Below are 23,731 nucleotides of genomic sequence, written 5' to 3' on the forward strand. Positions count from 1 at the left end.
GTTCACACCATTCTCCTGCCTCAGCCTCCCAAGTAGCTGGGACTACAGGCACCCGCCACCACGCCCAGCTAATTTTTTTGTATTTTTAGTAGAGACGGGGTTTCACGTGTTAGCCAGAATGGTCTCGATCTCCTGACCTCATGATCCGCCTGCCTTGGCCTCCCAAAGTGCTGGGATTACAGGCGTGAGCCACCATGCGCGGCCTACACTGACTCTTTTATTCAGACACTAGGGCTCTTTTGTGGTCATTGAGTATCATTGTTTTTTTCAAATCTTCAAGCATGTCCTTCTTTTGGATTTTGGCCCATGAGTTAGGGATTTTACCATTACCTGTAATTTTTTTTCCTATATTTATATTCTAGCTTTGATCTGAAGTGAGAAAGAAACCATTTCCAAGATGGCTGGGTGGAGGAATCTGGAGGGATGCTCCAAGTGGCATAATCCCCTCCTGCCTTTTGATACTTATATGGGATTTTTCCATCATTGCTCAAAACCAATAAACAATCACTTGCTACAAAACTAGTAGAGGGATCCATGACAGAATGGCCTGTTTTATACTATGCCTCTTCATAGACAGCCTGAGGACAGCGGAAGGGAACACCATGGTCTCCTTCGTGTGTAGGAATTGTGTTTGTACAAATTGCTCCACAGCTGGGACACTGTTTCCAGCAGCCACAGAGATGTTCAGAGAGCATTTTCTCAATTTTAGAAACCATTACTTCCATAGGCATACTTGAATAATGCTGTTCTATTCTCTTCATTGTGAGATCCAAAGTTGCACTCATGTCTTCTCTGAGAAACTCAGTATCTTTTATCTCCTTGTGTTTAATCCTTGTCAAGTCTCTCTGTGGAAAGATCAAGTTGCTCCCCAGGCGATCACAGAATAAATCCAACCACAAGAAGCAGTGCTGCCTTTATCTTTAGCTACTGATGTGGATTCATGAAGGGCAGAGAGGATGCCATTATTAATGTCAACTAAACTTTTCTCAAAAAATCTTCATTTTTTTACCTGCATTGTGTAAACAGTATCTTTTAATATTGATTTTGATGTAATTCCTTAAAAAGCTATTCTTATTATGAAAGTATTGCCAGTAATGATCAAAGTTTTCTTCTTCTCCCGGAGAGATGAGAATGTGTTTCTCCAGGTTAGTCCTGTTTTCATTGAATGCAGGGCAGGTAGCTCACATGTCCCCACAATTTTAATGGTTATTTTTCCCCCATATGATGGTAGAGACAGCAGGAACAAGCTTGTGCCCCAGAAAATCAATAAGTGTTTTGCTGGAGGTTGCTTCTTGGCAGGAAATCTTAAACCTCATGAAGAAATCATTTTTCTTGCTTTCTAGATAGTTTACAGGATCATTTGCTCTCTTGAATGCCCTGTGCATTTCTTTACAATTCTCTGTTGCTCATTAGAATAAACACAAGCATAAGCTGATAATATATTTATTTTTAAATGTGTATCTTTCCTGAGGAGATGCAGATTTCACTTCTTCCTCTGTTGTCTTTAGAATTTTCTGGAAATATTTGGATCGTAATCACATTGCTCTTTCCAAATATTGTTAATAGTTTTATTAAATCTTGAAACAATATGATCAGTAGTCATATTCGTGAACTCTTTCTCAAGGATGATTAATGTCATTTACCTGTAATTTTTTCTGACTATTAATGTCATTGAGAAAGAGTTCATGAATATGACTACTGATCGCATTGTTTCAAGATTAAGTTACATTTCTTATTCATTTTGACGTGTTTGTCATAATTGATTTGAAACTTCTCTGCAGAATTTCTTGTCAGTATGTCCATGACATCCATCTCATGTTTTAAATACTCTGAAAAGATGTTTTCAGAATCCAAATCAGTGTCAGGCTCTGTGACTTTAGGAAGAGTTGTGGACATGTCACAGACCCTTTTTTTCCGACATTGATTGAATTTCTCATGTAAGTCTTCCTCACTCAACTTTTTAGCCTTTACAATTAAAGACAATTTTTGGCTCCTTTCCAATAATTTGTTTTTATAATCTCTCTTTTTCTCATCCAGCCTTTCTTAAATTTTTTTAAAAACTAATAAGTTCGTTGGCTTTTCTTTTGCTGTCTGAAAGAAGTTGCTCTTTAAGGATTATCTTATTTTCAAAATTGAACTCATTTTTCAAAATTGAACTTATATTTCCATTGAACTTATATTTCATTCTCTGGGTCTTCATTAAAATGTGTTTCAAGTTCTTGCTTGATGGCTTCATATTCTTCTGTAACTGGAGCCTCAAATGTGCTTGTTTCGAGTGTCTGAATTTTTCTTTTCTGAATCTGGTTGATCAGCTGGTTCCGTAAGCCAAGCACACGATTCTTCAGCTCCCAGGTCCAGTGGGGTTATACATGGTTTCCAGTTTGCTCATGGCCATGACTTCTTGGATGTTCCTGAAACCAAAAATAAAGTTCTCATGCACCAGAGCTCTCCACATCTTTCACGTGTGTGCTAGACATCATTGTGGGTGTTCTCAATATTGATGGGGTTTTTAGTTGCCAAGGTGAGTTGCAATTTGATAGCCTGATTTTGGCACTTCCTCTTACATAGAATCAGTTGGAGAAATTTCTATCCAACTAGAAATATGTCAAATTAAGAACAGGAACAATGAATATCATTCTTATTACTGCTATACAATCAGTGAATATTTACAACTTCTCTGGTCTTTGTCAATATAAATTTCTCCTCAGAAGGAGACTTTTAAGGTTCTTGGACTTCAAAAACTGCTACCTTGCCCAATGGAAATAACATAACTTCAAAAATAATCCTGCAATTCTGAATGCTTGCCTTATTAAGAATTTATTGCATCTATCTTAAATTTACAATTGATATATCTGTGTTCTTAAATGGTATGGATACTTAAAAATATCAAATCAGAAGTGTGTTTTTGACCTTTCTTCTTAAAATGCAAAGAACAAATAAATGACTCTTACTCTCTTAGTGCTTGTGTTTAATAAAGAACTTGAGTTTTAGAAATTAAAATCACTGGAGGGATGTAGAAAAAGGGCTTCAGATGTTGCAAAAAGAGTTGCTCACACACAGAAGTCACATGTTACCTTAGTGGGCTTCATTTTTCTTACTGTCAGGGCAGGAACAGATGGGAATTTTGATAAAAGATCACTGAAATTGAGTGGGATTAATTGAGTGGGACAACTTGGCAGGTTGGGGGAGGCCAGGGAGCCAGGAGTGCTGACTGGTCAGGGACGAAGTCATAGGGAGTTGAAGCTGTCTTCTTGCGCTGAGTTGGTTCCTGGATGGGGACCACAAGATCACATGAGCCAGTTTATCGATCTGGGTGGTGCCGGCTGATCCATAAAGTATAGGATCTGCAAATCTCTCAAGCAATGATTTTGGAGCAGTTTAGAGAGGCTCAGAATCTTGCAGCCTCCAGCTGCATGACTCCTAAACCATGATTTCTAATCTTGTGGCTAATGTTAGTCTTACAAAGGCAGTTTAGTCCCCAGGTAAGAAGGAAGTCTGCCCTGGGAAAGGGCTGCCACCATCTCTGTTTAAACTATAAACTAAGTTTCTCCCAAAGCTAGTTCAACCCACACCCAGGAATGAACAAGGACAAATTGGAGGTTAGAAGCAAGATGGAGTTAGTTAAGTTAGACCTCTTTCACTGTCTCATTCACAATTTTGCAAAGACGGCTTCATCATTATTCCATTAGTTAGGATATAATCACCCTTTTGTGTGAGTGCCATGACTGCACTCCATCATTATCTGAGACCTTCAAAAATAATTTTCTATTAATTTTGCATAAATTCACTCTCACCACAACCACCACATACACACTGTCCTCATCCATAAAACATTATCTCTCCTATATTGAACCAGCTAGAATTTTAGTTAGAAACTGTTCCTAATTTTTACATTATACAACCACAAGTATTTTGCTAATAGTTTTACTTGTTCCTTTACTAATTTGATTGGTATACAATGTTAGGTTCTGGTCATATTATTTAGAATATGATATTACATGTTTATACTATAATCATATCCTAAACTGTCATATTATATTATATTATAAAAGGATACTTCCCAGAATGGCAATATGACCTGATTCTTTGCATTGAAAGTGTACATCAAATGTTGAAAACAATAATTATAATGATAAAATTATAATTTCATTATTTTAAAATTTTGTTTTTATAACTTAGTAACAATTTATAATTATTTATACTTGTATTATTTTATTATTATATATTATTAATTAGAATAATTGTATTATTCGTTGTGTTCAACATTTGATATATACTTTCAAAAATTTTACAATATTTCAAGTATTACAATAATTATAAATTATTTTATTAATTATTAATACTTTTATTTGCTCTGTTCAACAGTTGATGTACACTTTCAATATGAAGAATCAGGTCATACTGCAGCTCTGGGAAGTGTTCCTCTATTGTTTCTTTGATCATTTTTCTCCTCTATTCTTTCTAATCTCTCCTCAAAATTATGTTAGAGTCAGTCTGCATTGGCAGCACTTTTGGATCTATGTTCCATGTCTCTTTAGAGCTCACCCTTTTTCCATTTCTTTATCCTTTGAGGTTAAATTCTGAAACAACTCTCAGTTGAACATTCTAGCATAGCAGTAGAGTCTTCAGGTGTGTTCGTGCAAACATTCAGCCAGAAAGAATACTTTAGTTGGAAACCAGGATGCAAAAACTCTCAAATGAGTTGTTTCTATATCCAGACCATCCAAAATGGCAAAATTAATATTTTACACTCCCACATTTTCTCCACTGAAAATGTCTGCTTAGGATAATGTTTTTTCTTTTTTGGGGGGGAGACAGAGTCTCACTCTGTTGCCCAGGCTAGAGTGCCATGGTGTGATCTCTGCTCACTGCAACCTCCGCCTCCTGGGTTCAAGTGATTCTCCTGCCTCAGCCTCCCAAGTTGCTGGGATTACAGGTGCCTGACACCACACCCAGCTAATTTTTGTGTTTTTAGTAGAGACAGAGTTTCACCATGTTGGCCAGGCTGGTCTCGAACTCCAGACCTCAGGTGATCCACCCGCCTCAGTCTCCCAAAGTGCTGGGATTACAGACATGAGCCACCATGCCTGGCCAGAATAATGTTTTTTCAAAATGGGATTGAATACTTAACATTTGGAAGCATGTATTAAATGAACTTTGGAGTGTTTCAGAAAATGATAGTTTCTGAACAATAACTAGGCTTCACATGTCAGAACTTCTGTGAGTGGGACTGGGAATTTTTTTAATGTCCCTAGATGATAATTTTAAATAAAGATTGAGAACTGATTTGAAATATTAACTTATACTTCTTACTCTAAATTAGCTTAAAACCAAGCTTGTTTGATGCACCAATATGTCAGGTAAATCAGGCATAGAAGTGAAGACATTAAAAGCCTTCACACCTCCACTAGTTTTCTGCAGCATTTTCCTTTCCTTGAATGAATTCCTGCTTTCTCTGAATCTATATCCACAATAGACCAAAGCTGTATTATTGGATAGGAGGAAAAATTATTGTCCAAATTATTGTCTAAATTTTTCCAGCATCCAAAAGTATGGGTAAATAATCTACTTCTAGCACACAAGTCCTTCTTTGTGGGTAACAGTAGAGTTGACAACAACTAAGGGACATTTTCCTCCGCCTCTTCCATCTTCCCATCACTCGCATATCCACTTCTTTCTCATTTGCATGACCCTAGCACCTGCTCTGAGGCATACAACGCTACAAAGAAGGACTTGTTGCCTTTGGAGACTATCAGAACAGGTTCCTAATACAAAAGTCTCAGATGTACACACCATTTTATAGGTGTATATTTTAGACAGTAAGTCTGTGAAATGAGAAAACATGGTCTTGAAAAAGACGTAATCCTGTTACTTGTTATTACATCCTTCCTGGAACCGAAAAAGTTGACTTTTTATGTAACTGCAAAGGATTTCCTCCCAGATACTCTGGCCAAAGGAATGGATTCCTTCTTCATTCCCTAACTATAAAGATAATTACCTTCTGAAAAAAAAAATACTGAAGTGTGTTCTGAAACTACCTACACCTAGTCAATGCTTTTGCATTAATCCGCAGTAAAGATCAATTTAGTAAGCTTCATAACTACCAGGGACTCAGTCTTTGGTGAGAACAAAATATGTGAATTAATTTCCACATTGCGCTAGAGAAAGTTATCTTTCTCTAGAGTTTTACTTGTTCCTTAACTAATTTGGTTGAAAGATATATTTCTCTAGAGCAATGTGGAAATTAATTCATATATTTAGATATCAATTATATTTAGTTCAAAGTTGAAATCTTTTTCTGTTTTGCCTGATGATCAAAAGTGGTATCCTGACTGGGCGCAGTGGCTCACGCCTGTAATCTCAGCACTTTGGGAGGCCAAGGTGGGTGGGCCACCTGAGGTCAGACATTCAAGACCAGCCTGGCCAACATGGTGAAACCCCATCTCTACTAAAAACACAAAAAATTAGCTGGGCATGGTGGTGCATGCCTGTAGTTCCAGCTACTTGAGAGGCTGAGGCAGGAGAATCGCTTGAACCCAAGAGATGGAGGTTGCAGTGAGCCAAGATTGTGCCATTGCACTTCAGCCTGCGTGACAACAGTGAAACTCCATCTCAAAAACAAAACAAAACAAAAAAAGGTGGTGTCCTTTAGGATACAAACTGATGTTCCCAAATTACTAATGGATCATATTTTTCATTGGGTACATATCAAAAGGCTGCCAGCTCCCATCAGGGAAAGTCATCTTGAAAACTCTCTTCTGACCCATTTCACTCTTACAGAGTGCCCCACAGAGCTTACTCATGTGGAGTGCAGAGTGAGGAGAGTCTGATGGTGTGGTGGGACCTACATTGACTCCCCACCTCCTAGAGCCACACAATGTTTGTCCAAATATGCACCAGGTTGTCCAGTAGAGACAATTATCATTGAAAACTCTTCCCGCCTCCCTACATGTCCTGGTCTATCCTCTTGAAATGACAGCTCTGAGAATTCTAGCTTAATAGAAGCCTTAGAAGGAAAAAGCAGCTGCAGTTTGTATCCTATTTTTTGGTTCCCTCCTAATCCATTTGGTGGTCAATGGCTATAGGATTTCAAAGGCTAGAAAGACCTCCCTAGGTCACAACCTCCATCTCCTTGAGGAAAGAATGTCCCTTCTTGGAGAAAAGAACAAAACAAAACCAAACCCAGGACTTTCCAAAAACATTAGCAGAAAAGAGACACAGCATCTCCTGTTACCTTCAGTCTACACCAAAATAATGATAGTCAGTCTCCACATTAAAGCAATTCCCATGCCCAATATTTCTTATTAACTCATAGTGGAAGTACCAGGAGCTGGGAAGATTCTTCTGAAAGTTACCCAATAGAATCAGATTCCCTGGCTGCAGCTGTGGTATGTAGCTTCAAGTTACAGTGCAAAGGAAAAAGGCTTGGCCTTAATTCAGGCCCTCTGTCTTGATCATTACTTTGTTTTTCAATGTCACCTTCCGTATCTTCATCGTAACTTGACACAGTAATACAAAAGACTGTATTCATCCTCCCTCTAGTGGCTGGTCCGCCATTCTACTTTAAATCTTTGTGGTCACCTGGAGATTGAAGAGAGACCTATCTGAGGAGCTCTTTCCTATGTTTCCGTCCCCAGTCCTGTAGGATTCTCTGGTGCTTGGGCCTTGTTCATCCTATTCAAGCAGCCCTTCTTTCTTTTCCTAACTTTTTTTCTGCTATACCTGCTAGCTTCCTAGTTAATTCAGTTCTTTGACCAATCTTTTTTTTTTTTTTTTTGAGACTTTTTTTTTTTTTTTTGCTTGGGTTCAAGCAATTCTCATGTCCCAGCCTCCCGAGTAGCTGAGATTACAGATGCCCACCACCACCCCCGGCTAATTTTTTGTATTTTTAGTAGAGATGGTGTTTCACCATGTTGGCCAGGCTGGTTTCGAACTGCTAGCCTCAAGTGATCCTCCCACCTCAGCCTCCCAATGTGCTGGGATTACAGGCATGGGCCACCATGCCCAGCAAACTTTGGCCAATCTTAACCAGAAATCATCCCAATAATTTTGCCTTCATCAGATAGAAAGAGATGAAAGCACCAAATGAATTCCATGTCCTGAATAGCCCAGCTACAATTGCTAGGCCTCCTAATCTCCAATTTCTTTCTGCCCACTCTCTGTTCTTCTTTGTGTTTTAACTTGTCACAGTGAAAAATTCCTGAAACCCAATATGAACATGCATTCCATATAAATTCTCTGGGTTAGCTCTTCTAGGTCCTCAATCATGGCTCCTCTCTATATATTTTCATTAACTCTAAGAAATTCTGTAATCTCTAGGAGAATGAGATGCTCTCTTGGCTTGACAGTGGTAACCTCATTTAGGTCCTCCTTCCTTTCCATGAGAATTTACGTCTTTGAGCCCCACATCCCACTGGGATGGACACTGTAATTTCAGCGGGGATTTTCAAAAAATTAAAAGACTGAAGTAGTTAACATTTATTGAGCCGCTACTTTAGGTCAAACACTGGGATAAGCACTTTTTTTGTTTCGTTAGTTGGCAGACAGATAAGGCAGGCTCCATGATTCGTGCCTTATATAATGTCTCCTCTTCTTTTGAGTAATATGGCAGAGGTGAAGGGGTTTTTCAGAGGCAATTAAAGTCCCAAACTGACTTTGAGTTAACCACAAGGAAGATTATCTTGAATAGGCCTGACTTAATTAGGTAAAGCCCTTAAAAAAGAGACTGAGTCCTTCCTTAGGGCAGATACTTCTCTCTCCAGTTGCCTTGAAAGGTAGGCCATCATGTTGTGAGAGGGGCTATGGAGAGGGCTATGTAGTAAGGAACTATAGGCAGCCTCCAGGAGCTGAGAGCAGCCCTGGATGACAGCCAACAAAAAAATGGGAACCTCAGTCCAACAACCACAACGAATTGAATTCTGACAACACATAAGCCTGGAAGCAGTTTTTCTCCAGCCAAGCCTCTGCATGAGAATACAGCTCAGTTGACACCTGGATTGCAGCCTTGTGAGACCCCAGGCAGAGGACCCGGCTAAGTCATGCCAGAGCTTCTGACAGGAACTATGATATAGATGTATTGTTTTAAGATACTAAGTTTGTGGTAATTTGTTACACAGCAATATAAAAATAATAGAGATTTCTAGTTTCTAGAAGTTGAGTGGTGCTATAACAAAAACCTAAAAAACATGGAAACAGCTTTGGAATTGGGAAGTGGGAGCAGGCTAGAATAATTTTGAAGAACATGATAGAAAAAGTCTAAATTGCCCTGGATGGACTATTAGTAGAAATCTAGAATTCAAGGATACTGCAGTGAAGGCCCAGAAGAAAGTAAAGAACATGCTGTTGGAGTCAGGAGGAAAAGGATCCTTCTTATATAGTGGCAGAATGACCTAGCAAAATTATGTCCTGGAGTTACATACAAATCAGAACCTGTAAGTAAAAAATTTGGTTATAGTTACAGAGACTTCCAGGCAAAGTGTTAAAGATTTCTCCTGATTTCTTCTTTCAGCTTGTAATAAAATGTGAGAGGTGAAAGATAAATTTGAGAAAAGAATTATTAGATAAAAAGAAACCGGGACTACATAATTTTGAAATTCTCAGCCTCTCCATAAGGCAAAATACACTACAATTGAAAGACTCCATCATGAATCTCTGCTGGGTATGACTGTATAATCCTTTGCTGAAAAATCAGAAATATAAAAAGTTTAGATTAATCAGGCACACAAAGTGTTCTTTTAAGAGAATCAGAGTTTGCCTCCCAGACATCAATCAAACACAAAGTCCTCTAGTCGGAAGTTTTAGGGCACTGTCCCTTCCCCTTCTCAGCAGAAGGCCAAAGTATGGAAGGGTTTATCTGAAAACGGTCTATAAATGTGGCTGTGGCTTTTTTCTAATAAACTCCACTGTAATACATCAAAGACCCACATGTTCTTGAAAACTTAGTTCAGCAGAAACACTGCCACTTAAACTGAAAGACAAAGAGAGTACAAAATGAAAAGAGGCTGTTAGATGCCTTCCCCCAAAAAAAATCCTACTGGCAGGAAGAAGGCTAATAAAACTACTCAGCTGTGAACACATGCTACCTTTCATGAAAAAAGGAAGGATGACTCAGGCGGCAGAATTAAGAACCCAGAGAGTAAAATTAGGAACCATAGAAAATTACATTCAGATCTTGAAACGTAATAAAGGAACGCCAACTATAGCTTTCCCAGATGGATTTCAAGACTATTATGAAAAAGTGACACATTTTTAAACTTCTATTTTCCCCCTTTTTGAACTAAAACACCTATAGCTTTTATCCTATGTCTGTCCCATCATTGTATGTTAGGTATACTGGAGACAGATAACTTGGATCTTTAGTTTCACCAGTCTGTAGATGGAGACCAACAGTTCCCCAGAAGGTATGCTTATCAGATTACACCTAGGAGTTTAATCCATGCCTGGACTTAATTTAAATAATTAAATTTTGGAGGTCAAGTAATTCATAGTGGGATGACACTCTCAGAACTGTTAAGGGGTGTAGTAGTCTGTTTTTACACTGTTATAAAGAAATACCCAAGACACGGTAATTTATACAGAAAAAGGGTTTAATTGACTCAGAGTTCTGCATGGCTGGGGAAGCCTCAGGAAACTTACAGTCACGGCAGAAGGGGAAACAGGCAGGTCTTACATGGCAGCAGGAGAGAGAAGAACAGGGGAAACTGCACTTATAAAACCATCAGATCTCATGAGAACTCACTCACAATCATGAGAACAGCATGAGGGAAACCACCTCCATGATCCAATCACCTCCCACCGGGTCCCTCCCTTGACACATGGGGATAACAATTCAAGATGAGATTTGGTTGGGGACATAGAGCCAAACCATATCAAAGGGGATAAATTTATTTATGTGAGAGGGACATGAATCACTTTGGGCCAGATGGTAGATTGTGGTAAGCAGATCTTAAGGTTCCCATGTCCTGGTGTCCACATATTTATGTAATTTTCTCCCTTGAGTCTAAGTGGGTCCTGTGATTTGCTTTTAGCTAATAGAATATGGCAAAGATGACAGGATATAACTGCCATGATCACGTTACATTTTAGAAGCCACCATTCCAGCAGATGAGGACAAGAAGTTCCTCCATGCTGGCTTTGAAAAGACAAGTCACCATATTTAGAGAAGGCCTGTGGAGGATAGCATGTGACAAAGAACTATGGGCAGCCTCTGAGAGCCGAGAATGGCCTCTAGACAAGAAAATAGGGACCTCAATCCTATAATTATAAGATGAATTCTGCCAACAACCTTAGAAAGCTTGAAGATAGATCTTTACCCAGCTGTCTTAGTCCATTTGTGCTGTTAGAATACCTGAGACTGGGTAATTTATAAAGAATAGAAATTTATTTTCTTACAGTTTTGCAGGCTGGGAAATCCAAGATAAAGCCACCAGCATCTAGCAATGGCCTTCTTGCAACATCCTCCAACAGAGAGGAACAACATGTCCTCCCATGGCAGAAGAGCACAGAGGAAAAAGAGGACCAAACTCACTCTTTTATAAGAGCATTAATCCCACATATGAGGGCAGAGCCCTCATGGCCCTTTTGCTTCCAAAAATTCTCATATTCTAATACCACCACAATGGGAACCAAATTTCAACATGAGATTTGGAGCAGACAAACATTCAAACCATAGCACCGCTCAAACCTTTGATGAGACCACATCCTCAGCAAACACCTAGATAACAATCTGGTGAGCTCTTAAAGCAGAGAACATAACTACACTATGCCTGGACTTCTGACTTATAGAAACTGTGAGATAATAAATGTGTGTCTTTAAACCCCCAAGTTTATGGTAATGTGTTACACAGCAATAGAAAACTAAAACATGTCATTTGATCATCTTAATAAAAAATGGTTTTGATAGTGGCCATTTTAATGTAGAAAAAAGATAAATAATCACAGATGATGAGTAACGAACTCAAGATCACACAGGTGGTAAAGAGCAGACAGAGAACTGTAAATCTGGTTTCCTTCCCATGACACTATGTGGTCTTATAGAGAAGAAACCATGGCTGCCTCTGCAACTGCCCATCTAACCCAAAGCTCTCATTTTCCTTGTCCGTTATGGGCAAAGCCACCTGAGCAACAGCTCTTGTTTGCCTTTCACCTCTGAGGACAATAGCCCTTTATATTGAATTATGATTTCATAGTTTCTCAATTAAATGAAGTGAATAGTAGTCATGCCCAGAAACAGAGTAAACTCAAAACTTTGTGGGAAAAAGAAGAGACATTCAATTTCAGTAACTCTTTCATCAAAATCCCCATCTGCTCCTTCCTCACTGTCTCATCTGACAGTGAGAAAAACAAAGCCCACTAAGGCAACAGGTGATAAGCATATTTTTGCAATGTCAGAGGCTATTTCTTCTTCTCTGTCTCTCCATTAACTTAAATTCTTTTTTTATTATTATTATACTTTAAGTTTCAGGGTACATGTGCACAACGTGCAGATTTGTTACATATGTATACATGTGTCATGTTGGTGTGCTGCACCCATTAACTCGTCATTTAACATTAGATATATCTCCTAATGCTATCCCTCCCCCCTCCTCCCACCACACAATAGGCCCCGGTGTGTGATGTTCCCCTTCCTGTGTCCATGTGTTCTCATTGTTCAATTCCCACCTATGAGTGAGAACATGCGGTGTTTGGTTTTTTGTGCTTGCCATAGTTTGCTGAGAATGATGGTTTCCAGCTTCATCCATGTCCCTACAAAGGACATGAACTCATCATTTTTTATGGCTGCATAGTATTCCATGGTGTATATGTGCCACATTTTCTTGATCCAGTCTATCATTGTTGGACATTTGGGTTGGTTCCAAGTCTTTGCTATTGTGAATAGTGCCACAATAAACATACGTGTACATGTGTCTTTACAGCAGCATGATTTATAATCCTTTCAGTATATAGCCAGTAATGGAACGGCTGGGTCAAATGGTATTTCTAGTTCTAGATCCCCGAGGAATCGCCACACTGACTTCCACAATGGTTGAACTAGTTTACAGTCCCACCAACAGTGTAGAAGTGTTCCTATTTCTCCACATCCTCTCTAGCACCTGTTGTTTCCTGACTTTTTAATGATCACCATTCTAACTGGTGTAAGATGGTATCTCATTGTGGTTCTGATTTCCATTTCTCTGATGGCCAGTGATGATGAGCACTTTTTCATGTGTCTTTTGGCTGCATAAATGTCTTCTTTTGAGAAGTGTCTGTTCATATCCTTCGCCCATTTGTTGATGGGGTTGTTTGTTTTTTTCTTGTAAATTTGTTTGAGTTCTTTGTAGATTCTGGATATTAGCCCTTTGTCAGATGAGTAGATTGCAAAAATTTTCTCCCATTCTGTAGGTTGCCTGTTCACTCTGATGGTAGTTTCTTTTGCTGTGCAGAAGCTCTTTAGTTTAATTAGATCCCATTTGTCAATTTTGGCTTTTGTTGCCATTGCTTTTGGTGTTTCAGACATGAAGTCCTCGCCCATGCCTATGTCCTGAATGGTATTGCCTAGGTTTTCTTCTAGGGTTTTTATGGTTTTAGGTCTAACATTTAAGTCTTTAATCCATCTTGAATTAATTTTTGTATAAGGTATAAGGAAAGGATCCAGTTTCAGGTTTCTACATATGGCTAGCCAGTTTTCCCAGCGCCTTTTATTAAATAGGGAATCGTTTCCCCATTTCTTGTTTTGGTCAGGTTTGTCAAAGATCAGATAGTTGTAGATATGCGGCATTATTTCTGAGGGCTCTATTCTGTTCCATTGGTCTATATCTCTGTTTTGGTAACAGTACCATGCTGTTTTGGTTACTGTAGTCTTGTAGTATAGTTTGAAGTCAGGCAGCATGAAGCCTCCAGCTTTGTTCTTTTGGCTTAGGATTGACTTGGAAATGCGGGCTCTTTTTTGGTTCCATATGAACTTTAAAATAGTTTTTTCCAATTCTGTGAAGAAAGTCAGTGGTAGCTTGATGGGGATGGCATTGAATCTATAAATTACCTTGGGCAGTATGGCCATTTTCACGATATTGATTCTTCCTACCCATGAGCATGGAATGTTCTTCCATTTGTTTGTATCCTCTTTTATTTCCTTGAGCAGTGATTTGTAGTTCTCCTTGAAGAGGTCCTTCACATCCCTTGTAAGTTGGATTCCTAGGTATTTTATTCTCTTTGAAGCAATTATGAATGGGAGTTCACTCATGATTTGGCTCTCTGTTTGTCTGTTATTGGTGTATAAGAATGCTTGTGATTTTTGCACATTGATTTTGTATCCTGAGACTTTGCTGAAGTTGCTTATCAGCTTAAGGAGATTTTGGGCTGAGATGATGGGGTTTTCTAGATATACAATCACGTCATCTGCAAACAGGGACAATTTGACTTCCTCTTTTCCTAATTGAATACCCTTTATTTCTTTCTCCTGCCTGACTGCCCTGGCCAGAACTTCCAACACTATGTTGAATAGGAGTGGTGAGAGAGGGCATCCCTGTCTTGTGCCAGTTTTCAAAGGGAATGCTTCCAGTTTTTGCCCATTCAGCATGATATTGGCTGTGGCTTTGTCATAGATAGCTCTTATTATTTTGAGATATGTCCCATCAATACCTAATTTATTGAGAGTTTTTAGCATGAAGGGTTATTGAATTTTGTCAAAGGCCTTTTCTGCATCTATTGAGATAATAATGTGGTTTTTGTTGTTGGTTCTGTTTATATGCTGGATTACGTTTATTGATTTGCGTATGTTGAACCAGCCTTGTATCCCAGGGATGAAGCCCACTTTATCATGGTGGATAAGCTTTTTAATGTGCTGCTGGATTCGGTTTGCCAGTATTTTATTGAGGATTTTTGCATCGATGTTCATCAGGGATATTGGTCTAAAATTCTCTTTTTTGGTTGTGTCTCTGCCAGTCTTTGATATCAGGATAATACTGGCCTCATAAAATGAGTTAGGGAGGATTCCCTCTTTTTCTATTGATTGGAATAGTTTCAGAAGGAATGGTACCAGCTCCTCCTTGTACCTCTGGTAGAATTTGGCTGTGAATCCATCTGGTCCTGGACTTTTTTTGGTTGGTAGGCTATTAATTATTGCCTCAATTTCAGAGCCTGTTATTGGTCTATTCAGAGATTCAACTTCTTCCTGGTTTAGTCTTGGGAGGGTGTATGTGTTGAGGAATTTATCCATTTCTTCTAGATTTTCTAGTTTATTTGCATAGAGGTGTTTGTAGTATTCTCTGATGGTAGTTTGTATTTCTGTGGGATCAGTGGTGATATCCCCTTTATCATTTTTTATTGTGTCTATTTGATTCTTCTCTCTTTTCTTCTTTATTAGTCTTGCTAGTGGTCTTTCAATTTTGTTGATCTTTTCACAAAACCAGCTCCTGGATTCATTGATTTTTTGAAGGGTTTTTTGTGTCTCTATTTCCTTCAGTTCTGCTCTGATCTTAGTTATTTCTTGCCTTCTCCTAGCTTTTGAATGTGTTTGCTCTTGCTTCTCTAGTTCTTTTAATTGTGATGTTAGGGTGTCAATTTTAGATCTTTCTTGCTTTCTCTTGTGGGCATTTAGTTCTATAAATTTCCCTGTACACACTGCTTTGAATGCATCCCAGAGATTCTGGTATGTTGTGTCTTTGTTCTCATTGGTTTCAAAGAACATCTTTATTTCTGCCTTCATTTCGTTATGTACCCAACTTAAGTTCTTAAAACTCTCAGATGCTTTATTAAACACAAAAGCTAATGAAGTCCTTCATTTGTTCTTTTCATTTTAAGAAGAAATGTCACTAACACACTTCTGATTTGATATTCTTATAGTACCCACACCATTTAAGAACACAGTGATATCCATTCTAAATTTAATATAGATGTAATAAATGCTCAAGTAAGACAAGCACTCAGAATTTCAGTCTTATTTTTAAAATTGTGTTATTTCCATTGGGCATGGCAAGAATTTCTGAAGTCCAACAGATTTTTTTTTTTTCTTTTTCAGACAGAGTCTCGCTCTTTAGCCCTGGCTGAAGTGCAGTGGCACAATCTTGGCTCACTGCAGCCTCCGCCTCCCGAGTTCAAGCGATTCTCCTGCCTCAGCCTCCCTAGTAGCTGGGATTACAGGTGTGTGCCACCACCCCCAGCTAATTTTTGTATTTTTAGTAGAGACAGTATTTCACAATGTTGGCCAGGCTGGTCTTGAACCCCTGACCTCAAGTGATCTGCCCACCTCTGCCTCCGAAAGTACTGGGATTACAGGCATGAGCCACTGAGCCCAGCCAAGTCCAAGAGACTTTTAAGACTCCTTTGTTCAAATAAGTCTTCCAAGGAGAAATGTATATTAAGAGAGACAAAAAGAAGCTAGCAGTTATACATACATTTGGAGATTGCATAGTAGTAATAAGAATAATATTCATTGTTACTGTTCTTAAATTGACATATTTCTAGTTGGACTGAAGTTTCTCTGTAAATACAAGGAAGAGAGGAAATCTTCTCCCTGTATCTTTCTAAGATTCCATTCTACTAGAAGTTTTTCATTGAAAAGACTTAATTTTTTTGAGACACGACTCTGGCATTGTGTTATCACGAAAAAAAAGAGCAGGCCTAGTTTACTAGGGGAAAAAGTAGAGAAAAAATTGAACAGAATTTTTCCTTAATGATAATGGAATATGTATCCATGTAATATTTTCTCTACATTTCCTATATAGCTCAGAAAGGAGTCCAGTTTTTAGCAAAACACAACAGGGTCCCTAGAAAGAAACCATTCTCTGCAGCTGAGGATACACTAACTTTAGGAAAGGACCAGAGAAATGCCTGGCAGGAAGAGATCAGCAATCCTAGCTGTCACTGACTCTCCATCTGACTTTCCCTCTCTGCCCCACAGTTCCAAATGTCATTTTGTCCAAGCTGGAGATGGCTTCCTGGATCACTGGGCTCTTGTTTTCCTCCAGGAAAAGATTTATGTAGACAACTTCCTTTAGTTTATTCAGAATAAAGCTGGAATTTTCCCAAATCAACTAGAAAACAGGCAGTAAAGGAAAGAAACATGGAAGCCTAAAGATAGGAAAGTTTACAGAACATACATTCTTTGGTCAGCTCTTAAAAGTGCTCAGTCATCGCGAGCACTGTGTTCTGTCTTCAGGAGTCAAAGCTGAACAAGCCGTAATCTCTGTTTCTGGGGATTACAGTCAGTGAGCCAAGGGGAAACAGAGAAGACTATAAAGGATTACAATCAAGAGTGTGTTGTAAATGTTTTATAAACCAGCTCTTCAGAAAATAAAATTCCTGTTTTGTAGCATTTGTCTGTTTCTATTACATAAATATCCTCTCTGTGGCCACTTTCAAATTACCAACTCCAGCTTAAAATTGTGAGAGACGCAAAGTAACACATCATTACATAATATACCCTCTCTCCTTTACACACACACACATATATGCAACGAAAAAAACATAGACTTGGATTCAGCAGCATAGATTATAGAAATTAGAAAGTGATGGATTTTGAGTTTTACTACCCTTGTTTTTATATACTTTATTTACTTATAAATCTATATAATCTTTATTGAAGTGAAATTAACATAACATAAAATTAACCAACACCTCATCATCCCCCTCACCACCTTTCCAATTCTTAAATCTAAGACATAAAAGTATGAAACTTGTAGAAGAAAACATTGGGAAACTCTTCAAGACTTTTTTTATACTTGTATGTTTTTAGCCTCAATTTCATTTATTCATGCTCTGATCTTTATGATCTCTTTCCTTCCACTGTTTTTAGCTTTGGTTTGTTCTTGCTTTTCTAGTTTCCTGAGGTGCATTATTAGGTTGTTTATTTGAAATCTTTCCATTTTTTTGATGTAGGCATTTACTGCTATAAACTTCCCTCTTAGTACTTCTTTTGCTGTAGCCCATCGATTTTGGTATGTTGTTTTTTCATTTTCCTTTATTTCAAGAAATTATTTAAATTCCTTCTTAATTTCTTCATTAGCCAGTAGTTAGTCAGGAACACATAACTTCCATGTGTTTGTATAGTTTCCAAGGTTCCTCTTATTTATTTCCACTTTTATTCACTGTGGTCAGAAAATACACTTAATATAATCTTGATTTCTTTGAATTTGTTGAGATTGGTTTTGTGGCATTGCTTATGGTCTGTCCTAGAGAATACTCCATGTGCTACTGAGAGGAATATACATTCTGCGGAAGTTTGATGAAATGTTCTGTAAATGTCAGTTAGGTGTATTAGATCTAATGTGTAGGTTAACTCTGCTTTTTCTTTGCTGATTTTCTGTCTGGATGATCTGTCCATTACTGAGAGTACGGTGTTGAAGACCCCCACTATTATTATACTGCAGTCTATCTCTCCCTTTAGATATATTAATGTTTGCTTTATATACTAAGGAGCTTCAGTGTTAGGTACATATAGGTTTATAATTGTTGTATGGCTGATATAGTTTAAATGTTTGTCCCCTCCAAATCTCATGTTGAAATGTGATCCCAAGTGTTGGAGGTGGGCATAGTGAGGAATGTTTAGTTCATGGGAGAAGATCCTTCATGAATGTTTTAGTGTCCTCCTCAGTGTAATGAGTGAGTTCTCACTCTAGTAGTTCATGCAAGAGCTGGCTGTTTAAAAGAGCCTGGCATTTCACTCCTGCTCTCCCTCTCACTATGTGAGATGCCTGCTCCCCGTTCAGATTCTGCCATGATGGAAGCTTCCTGAGCCCTCACCAGAAGCAGATGTTGCGATATGCTTCTTGTACAGTCTGCAAAACCATGAGCCCAAATAAACTTGTCTTCTTTATAAATTACTCAGCCTCAGGTATTACTGTATAGAAATGCAAAAAGGATTAATACAATTTTCTTGTTGAATTGACCATTTTATCATCATATAGTGACTTTATCTTTTGTTATAGTCTCATTTGAAGTCTATTTTAGCTGACATAAGTATAGCTACTCTTGCCTTTTTCTGTTTTCCAGTTGTATGGAATATATTTTCCCCTCCTTTACTATTAGTCTATTTGTGACTTTATAAGTGAAGTGAGTATATTGAAGCCAGCATATAGTTGGGTCTAGTTTATTTATAAATTCACCCAATCAATACCTATTAACTGGAGAACTGGGATTATTTACATTCAGTGTTAATTTTGATAAATAATTTTGATAATTTACTACTGCCATTGTGTTGCTTGTTTTCATTTATTTTGAGAGTCCTCTCTTTCTTTTTTACTTTCTTACTGTCTTCTTTTGTTGTTAGTAATTTCCTTTGGTAGTATGTTTTAATTTGTTGCTTTTTATTTTTAGTGAACTTATTATAGCCTGTTGTGCTGTGGTTAACATGAGGCTTACAGAAAACATCTTATAGATATAAAAGATTATTTTTAAAAGATGACGACTTATCTTAGACTACATATAAAGGAATATAAACAAACCAAAAAAAAACAACAAATTCTACATTTTAACTCCATGTCCCCATATTTTGACTTTCGGTTTTCTCAATTTACATATTTTAATATCATCTATCTTTTAATAGGTTGCTATACCTATATTTTTCCTCTGGTCTTTGATTCAGGATCTATTATTTTTGATAGATTTGTCCTTTGGGCTTCATACTAGCATGTTAAGTGAATGCACACTACAATTATAATAATGGAGTATTCTTGGTTTGTCCATTTACTTAATTTTTCCAGTGAATTTTATATCTTGAAAAGTTTATCTTTCCACGTTAGTGTTTTTTCTTTCAGATTGAAGAACTCCCTTAAGTATTACTTGCAAGATAGGTCTGGTGGTGGTGAATTCGCCCAGATTTTGTTTGTCTAGGAAAGACTTTATCTCTCCTTCATATTTAAAGGGTATTTTTGCTGGATTTAGAATTCCTGGGTGGGAGTTTTCTGTCTTTGGGCATTCTGAAAATGTCACTCCATTCCCTCCTGACCTATATGGCATCCAACAAGAACTCTGTTGCCAGATGAATTGGACTTTCTTCATATGTTATTTGCTTTTGCTTTTTTTTCTGCTTTTACAATCCTTTCTTTGTCTTTGACCTTTTCTAAGTCATATGCCTTGGGGTAGTCTTACATGGATTGAATGTTTGATGTTCTCAGACCTTCCTGTACCAGGATATGTATATCTTTCTCAAGTTTCAGAAAGTTTTCTCTTTATATTTTTATATATATATATATTTATATATATTTATATATTTATTTATATATTTATTTATTTATTTTGAGGCAGGGTCTCACTCTGTCACCCAGGCTACAGTACAGTGGAATGACCATGTTCACTGCAACCTCCATCTCCCAGGCTCAAGAGATCCTCCCACCTCAGCTTCCCAAGTAGTTGAGACCACAGGCACATACCACCACACTCAGCTAATTTTTGAATTTTTCTGTAGAAACAGGGCCTGGCCATGCTGCCCAGGCTGGCTTAAAACTCCTGGGCTCAAGCAGTCTACCCACCTCAGCCTCCCAAATTGCTGGGATTACCAGGTGTGAGCCACCATGCCCATCCTGTTTTTGTTTTTTTGGTTTTTTTAAATAAGCCTTCTACCACTTACTCTCTTACTCTTGCTCAGCTCCCTCTTGAACAGCAACAATTTTTACATTTGGTCCCTTGAGGTAATTTTCTATATCTTTCAGGCAGTCTTTGTTCCTTTTCATTATTTTTTCTCATCAGACTATCTACTTTCAAATAGCCAGTCTTTGAGTTCACTGATTCCTTCATCTGCTTAGTTCATTCTGGTGTTGAGAGCCTCTAAAGGGTTCTTTGCTTCAGCAAACGTAGGTCTCAGTTCCAATATTTTTGTTTGGTTTTTTAAATTATTGTTTCAATCTCTTTGTTACACTTTCTGACATGCTTCTGAACTGCTTTACCTTAGAGATAATTGAGTTTCTCTTGGGCAGAGAATTCACAGATCACTATCTCATTAGAGTCAGTCATTGGATTTTTGCTTAGTCTTTCTGAGGAGGTAATGGCTCCCTGATTGTTGTTGTTTCTTGTGGGCACGTATCAATGCCTTTGCATTGAAGGAGAAGTTATTTATTCCAGTTTTCTTTCTTTGGCTTGCTCTGGTTTTTATTTAATATATTTATTTAGTGAATATTTACCACTAGATTGCTGCCTCCTTTTTAAGTCTAGGTGGTGCCTTAAGTCTAAGTTTACCTTGGCTCTGGTAAACGATTATAGCACTGCCTGTCCTGAATGGGGGAGGTCTCAAAAGGATTATCCCAGCAATGTGGGAAGGCTGGTTAATGGTTCATGCCCATGGGACCTATGGAACATACCTCCTACAATGTGCTGCTGCTAAACAGCCACTCTGATTTGGCATCTCCTTTGGCCAAGTTACAGAGCAGAATTCCCTAGGATGCGGATGATATTCTCACTTCCTCCCTTTGTCTTTGCTTGTCCTCAGGGATATTTATCCCTTTAGGTAGTCATGCTGCTTCCTGTGGGTTAAGGCAAAGACAGGTCAACTTACAGGGAACTCAAGAAAGTGGGAAAGGGGACTGACCACCTCAATTTCACCTTTTCCAGTGTAGAAACTTAGAGTTGGGTGTTGGGGGAGATTTTCTATGTTCTTAGTACCAAAGAGAATAATGTGTAGGGTCATTACAGATGTGGAAATTTGATTCTCTTACCATCTGCTCAGAGTTTTTCTGCTTCTGTGTGGTCCTGGGAACTGCCTCATCCTCATACTTGAGCTCTGGGTTATTGATGGTAAAAATTTCAGTGCTATATATTTGTTTTTGGTTTTCTGAGTGGGGACAGCAAAGCCAGCTTGCCCCTATGCCATAATCTTGCCACTGTAAGTCTTTAATTTTTGTTGTAAATGTCCCTTTTCCACGATCATTCTTTAAGAATATCTCATTATACATAAAATTTTTGTCTGATATTTTCTTTCAGTGAAATAAATATTCCATTCTACTCTCTTTTGGCTTCCACTATAGCTGTTGAGAAATCAGCTCTCTGTTAGGTTTTTAAAGGTAAACTCTTTTTCTACTTGTATTTGTACTTTCTACATGTATTTGTTGTTTTGTTGTTGTTCTTGTTGTTTCCGCAGTTTTATTCTGATGCATCTGATTGTAAAGTTATTTTATTTTACTTTAATTTTTTTACTTAGTGTTTGCAAAGGCCTTAAACTTTGTCTTTAATTTATAATGGAATTTTTTCATTCATTATTGCTTCAGATTATTTACCTCTTCTGTCAGATATTTTTACCAGGTAAATTACTTAAGGCTTTAAAAAATTGTCTTATACCTTTCTCTACTTATTTCAAATGTCTTTCATTGGAAAGATTGGTTTGAGCTGCTGAGTTTACCATTAATTAACATGCAGATTTAAATTGTAGAGACTTTGAGGAAGAAGAAATGCACCAGACAAAAATGACTGCAAGATGCTGTTTTACTCTGTTTTGTGTTGCTATAGCAGAGCACTTGAGACATGGTAACTAATAATAAACAAATTTATGGCTCAAAGCTCTGGAGGCTGGGAAGTCCAAGGTCAAGGTGTCAGCATCTTGCAAGGACCTTCTTGCTTTGTCATCACATGGCAGAAGCACAAGAGGCAAAAGCGGACAAAATTCAACCTTTTGTAACAGCATTAACCCCACCCATGATGGCATAGCCCTCATGGCCTAATCACCTGTCAATACTAATCACCTCTCATGCCTCTTAATACTATTATGATGGCAATTAAATTTCAACATAAGCTTTGGAAAGGACAAACCTTCAAACCATAGAAGATAGAATGACTATTATAGCAATCCAATAGACATGATGAAGGCAACATCTAAGGGAGAACAGATAGGGTGTCAAAAAGAAGTGAAATTAAATAGAGGTTTAAGAGGACAAATGGAAAAGATATTATGTACTAAATTCATGTTAAGAAGAAGAAGGATGAACAAGACGTCCATTGGCCTGGAAGTAAGGTGGTGCCATTCAGTAGGACAAGAATTACAGGAGGAAGGGAAACTGAATAAAGTATGAAATTGAAACATGTAAAATATCATCTCATCTGCTGGTCAAGGGTATATACTGAAGGTAGTGAGGGGAAAAACATAACATTAATAAAACATTAAATACAGGGGAGCATTTGGGTCTACAGACACAGATGAAGGTGGCATCAACAGAGAGACAGCTATTAATGTAACAGAAAGATGATATTAACTAGGGAAAATTAAGAGTAAGAAGGGAGTGACAAGCATAAACCAGGTTAGTAGCACATTTAAAAGGGCAGGAAAGCAAATAAATATCATGAAATGCCCTAGGAAGAAGTGACACAGAGACAGGAAGGAAACCAGGCAACACAGATTTCACAGAAACTAGTAAAGAAAAGATAATCTGTTGGTTCCATCACCCTTTAAAAAAAAAAAAAAATCAAGCTACCAAACTCAAGCATATTTTCAAACTCCATCTCTCATCTTAATGTTTTGCATGCAATTGATTCTATGTAAAAGGAATTGTCAAAATAAGTCTAGTAAGTTGCAACCCACCCTGCAAACCACAAAGGCAATCCACATTGAAAATATCCACAATGATGGCTTGCACACAAAAAAGGGAGTTAAAAAATTTTTGTTAAAAGAATTAAATGAGGAATGAGAAAATTTTTGTTAAAACAATTAAATGAGGAATGAGAAAGCCTTGTAGACTTGCATACTACTATACTTACACTTTTGGCCATGTGGCTGACACTTCCTAAGGTCAGAACAGAACAGTCAGCTAACTGAGTGTCTGTTTTTTATGCAGCC

General features: G+C 37.9%; 1 pseudogene; it reads right to left on the bottom strand.

The window, feature by feature from the left end:
* Positions 1-217: 217 nt before the first annotated feature.
* On the bottom strand, positions 218-2,455 carry LOC129008651 (interferon-induced very large GTPase 1-like; annotated as a pseudogene).
* Positions 2,456-23,731: the final 21,276 nt, after the last annotated feature.

The sequence above is a fragment of the Pongo pygmaeus genome, chromosome 9 (genome assembly GCF_028885625.2).
Source record: "Pongo pygmaeus isolate AG05252 chromosome 9, NHGRI_mPonPyg2-v2.0_pri, whole genome shotgun sequence".
In the NCBI taxonomy this organism is placed as follows: domain Eukaryota; kingdom Metazoa; phylum Chordata; class Mammalia; order Primates; family Hominidae; genus Pongo; species Pongo pygmaeus.